Genomic DNA, 4,470 nt, shown 5'->3' with positions numbered 1-4,470 from the left:
GGGCGGGGGGGGGGGAGGGCAGAGCGGGGCGGGGCGTCGTGGCGTGCACCTGCGCTTCCAGCGGCTGCAGCAGTCGCTCCCCGAACCTCGACCTTCCCCGGCCGTTCAGCCATTTCCCCCAGCACTGTTCTTCTTTGGGCGCGGGCCCCGGTGTCGCGGAGGGAGGGCGAGTGGCCGCCTCGGGCCTGGCTCGGGCTGCCGGCTGGGCGGGGAGGCCCTGGGAGCTCTGGACAGAGGGCGAGGAACCTTCTAGAAAACGGCCGCAGGGCGGGTTGGAAGGCCCAGCATCCTGTGGTGTGTCCAGGGTCGTGGGCTGGAGAGGAGAAGGGCGGGGAGGCCTGCGGGTGGTGATTCAGGGTCGGGGTCACCTCAGCAGGAAGGTCGTGGGTTAGGGTGGTTAAAATCAGAAACAAACCGAGACCAACCTTGCAGGGTCCCTGAGCAGACAGAGCCAGTGTGGTCGTGGGAGCAGAGCTTATTGTGGCCTCTTTTGGCAGGGCGAACTTGACTTGGATCATTTCTTGCTGTGCCTCTGGAAATGATGAGCAAAACGTGAACTATGTGCCGAGGTTGACAGACGGCCCCCGAAAAGTGCAATGTTGTAACGAAGCGCTGTGAGGAACAGTCTCCGCTGTCCCGCTGTGCGAGCTGCTCTATTACAATATATCCCCTGAGCTTCCTTCCTGGTCTGCAAATTCATTTTGGTGCGTGCACAATAAAGTTTGGCTGATTACGACTTCGGCTATTCATTGGTTTTACTTTGGCTGTTTTGAGCCTTTGGCAGGGTCCGGGTCACCTCCGACGGGAGGGTCCCTCAGACAGGAGGGATACGGGTCAGCCTGGGGGCATCTGGAGCTGAGAGGGTCTTGAGGTTGCGTTGGGGTCGACCATGGATGGGAGTGTCCCAAGGCAGGGGCAGAGTCACCTGGTGCAGACAGGTCCTGAGGCTGCCCAGGGATCCCCTGGGGGGCGGTGAGGTCGCGTGGCGGGGGCGGGGCGGGACTGGGCGAGGGGCTAGGGCCTGAGTCTCGTGCGCGGGGCAGGGAGGCGCGGGGCCAACAGTCGCTGCGGGCCGGCCCGCTCGGGTCTCCAGTGCCCGGACTGAGCGCTGCCAGGGGCCTACGACTCCGGATCCTCGGCGTCAGAGGCGCACCTGCAGCTCAGCTGCCCGGCGGCGGGGCTTCCCCGCAGCGGTCCGGGGGGCGCACCTGGGGCGCCGCCTGCTGCCAGCCGGGCTCCGGCCGCTCCCAGCGCATCTCCGCGACCGGGACGCGGCCGATAGAACCGTAAAGTAATGACCCCAGTCTGGAGGCTTCTGCCCCAGCCACCCAAAGACTCCCGAGGATTAGTGATTGCGGGGCCCCTTGTCTTTTACCATCTGAAGTGGTGCTGTTTACTTACTCATTTGTTGGCTTTCCTTCCCTCTGTCTCCCTCACTACAACGTGGGCTCCAAGAAACAAGGGACTTTGTCTACTTCATAGCTACATCTCAGGGTCCCAGAATGCCTGGCACAGAGGTGGCACTTGGTAAATAGTTGCTGAATGAAAGAGTGAGAAAACCTGGCTTCACATCTGGCCCTGGCCCTTTAACTAAGTGCGGGCACGTCATTTGACCTTTCAGAACCTCCATCTCCTATCCCTAAAATCAAAGTGATGATACTAGTCATACCGAACTCAAAAGTATTTTGTTTTAGGGTCAGATGAGAAAACGCATAAATGCTTATCACAATGCCTGACGCACACGTGCAAAAGAAATGATAGTGCCACGTGGGTATAGCTAGAGACTCACACAGGCTGGTCTCTATAATGAGCATACAAAACCCCCATAACAAAAACAAGAAAAACCACATCAACCAACCAAACCAAAAAACCACCCCCAAACAAAAACAAAAGAACTGAATGCAATTATAAGAGAGGTGTGTGTGTGTGTGTGGGGGGGGGGGATTATTAATGTGTCGCAAGCATCTTAAAGACCCTCTCTCCCCATCACCCCCTCCCTCCCAACCCAAGTGTCTGCCGGGAGACTCCATAAGCCTGGCTGACTAGCCTCTTCCTCATTCAATCTTTCAAGAACCAATCCTTGCCATTTCTAAGTTATATTGGTTACACCTTGCAATTTTTTTCCATCCCTTTCTAAACCTGAAAGCGTTCTGCATAACCAAATCCAGGATCAGAGCCCGCTGACTCAGACTTCCCTCAGACAGAAGGGAAGGTGGGGGTACAGGAAGAGGGAGCATGCAGACCAAGACGGACACATGCAGAGTACTAACTTACACTTTTGTTCTTAATCCTGTTAGGGTGCTCGCATGGTAACTATTATCAGCCATTGTAATCATGAACTGAGAGGGTATGAAGGTCAATGGCAAAGGAAGATGTTCTGTGGGAAGATTCCAGGCTCTGGGCACTTGGTCACGAACAACTGTGCGCAGAGGGCTGGACCCTTCTGGTATTTGTCAACAATCACATCTCTGCTGGAGGCCCACTAAGCCTAGGTGCTCCATCCGGTGTCCTATTCCAAGCGGAGGTCCAGATAAGGGTCGGAATTTGTTCACAGTTACACAGTAGAGGTGAGACCAGGAGCCAGGCAGTCAGGTTCCAGGACTCTTTCACAGTCTCTGGTATGTAAATTACATTCAAATAGCGTGAACGCATGCCAAGAAATTGCAGGGAATTCTCCTTGGGAGTCCTGTGGCTCAGACATGTGTCAAGATTGATGGCAAAAGTTAAAGCCCATGGTGACACTCATAAGCAAAGCTATGGCTTTACAAAAGGCACTAAACCTTGTTATTGCAAAAGTCGGCTGGCACGTATATATACTTACACACTAATGCATCTTAAAAAGGAAACCAATACGTCAGCAGCTATTTCTTTTGCAGAGGTACAAACACTATCTCCCTGCCTAACTGTAACTATATATGCTTATATATGTACTTTCTTGTACAGCAGTACCTAAGTTGGTGGTATTCAATGCAGAATTTTTAGAATAGGATTTCTCTGATTGTTTCCATAGGATTCACTCTAGACCAAGGGTTATACACATACTCCTTCATTCTGTGATGGAGAGGAATTAATATTGTAGTGGCTAAAATATGGTTATGGACTGTGGCCACGCAGCCTTAAATCCCAGCTCTTAATGCCTGACGTAACCTCCCTGTAGCTTGGTTCCCTTGTGTAAAGTGGGGATCACGCAGTACTCACTTCCTAGGATTGTCGTGAGCATTCACAGCACGAAAACACACAGAATACTTCGAAAAGTGTTTGGCACTTAGCGAGGGTCCAGTTCCTAGTTTGGGGGAACTTTTGAGTAAAGCCTTCTATTAATAATTTGTATATAGGTTCTTGGGTAAAAAAAAAAAAGTTTTTTGTGTGTTTGAAAATAAACATTAATTTTACTTAGGTAAAACCTTAGAAATAGGATTGTTGAATTGTATGGAAGTGTGTGTTTAGCTTTAAAAGAAACCACAAGAAACTGCCAAAATATTTTCCCATGTGACTGTGCCATTTTGCATCACCCCTGGCGGTATATAAGAAGTCCAGTCGCTCTGTAACTTTGCCACCTCTTAAAATGTTTTTTTAGCCATTCTAGTAGCTATGTAGTAGTATTTTATTGTGGTTTGAATTTGCTTTTCCTAATGACTGATAATGCTGAGCATCTTTTCATGGGCTGATTTGCCATATATATGTGTGTGTGTGTGTGTGTGTGTGTGTGTGTGTGTGTGTGTGTGTATCCTTTTTGAACATGTTTAAAAATTGGGTTAATTTTCTTACTGTTGAGTTTTGAGAATTTTATATACTCTGCATGCAGCTCCTTTGTCAGATCAGCAATTTACAAATATTTTCTCCCAATCTGTGCCTTGTTTCTTCACTCTGTTAATCTTTTGTAGAGAAAAAGGTTTCAATTTTGATGATGTCCAATTTTTCAAATTTTCTTTTATGCTTTTGGTGTCATATCTCAGGAATCTTTGTTTAATCTGAGGTCATGGGAGACATTCTTGTGTGTGTGTGTGTGTGTGTGTGTGTGTGTGTGTGTGTGTGTGTGTTAGAAGTTTTAGGGTTTTAGGCTTTGCAATTAGGTCAATGCCCTATTTTTTTTTTAAGTAGGCTCCAAGCCCAGCCTGGAGACTAATGCAGGGCTTTGAACTCACGACCCTGAGATCAAGGCTGGAGCTGAAATCAAGAGTCAGATGCTTAACCGACTGAGCTCCCCAGGTACCCCCCAATGCTCTATTTTGAATTCATTTTGTATAATGGATTGAAGTACCGACCAAAGTAGAGGTTTACTCCCGCCCCCCATACATGGATTCCAGCTGTTCCACCACCATCCGTGAAAAAGACACTTCCTTTTCCACTGATCTGCCCTTTTGTGGAAAATTGACCACGTGTGAAGATCTATTTTTGGACTCTTCTGTTCCATTGATCTGTGTATCTTTATTCTTTCAGTCCAGGATTTTGTGTGTTTTTTCTGTAAAG

General features: G+C 49.1%; 1 long non-coding RNA gene across 3 annotated transcripts; it reads left to right on the top strand.

Moving 5' to 3' along the window:
* The first annotated feature begins 29 nt into the window (after positions 1-29).
* On the top strand, positions 30-4,148 carry LOC121019673 (uncharacterized). 3 transcript variants are annotated; one of them, XR_005785732.1, is made up of 3 exons: positions 30-294; positions 498-704; positions 4,102-4,148. It is a non-coding gene; the product is annotated as an uncharacterized LOC121019673 (long non-coding RNA). The 3 variants fall into 3 exon arrangements; XR_005785733.1 differs by lacking the exon at positions 4,102-4,148 and adding an exon at positions 2,298-3,656; XR_005785731.1 differs by lacking the exon at positions 4,102-4,148 and having other exon boundaries at positions 498-736.
* The last annotated feature ends 322 nt before the right edge of the window (positions 4,149-4,470 follow it).

The sequence above is a fragment of the Herpailurus yagouaroundi genome, unplaced genomic scaffold (genome assembly GCF_014898765.1).
Source record: "Herpailurus yagouaroundi ecotype Mexico unplaced genomic scaffold, PumYag 222, whole genome shotgun sequence".
NCBI lineage: Eukaryota > Metazoa > Chordata > Mammalia > Carnivora > Felidae > Herpailurus > Herpailurus yagouaroundi.
The sequence above is the reverse complement of the archived record's forward strand: the minus strand, read 5'-3'. Positions and strand labels throughout refer to the sequence as shown.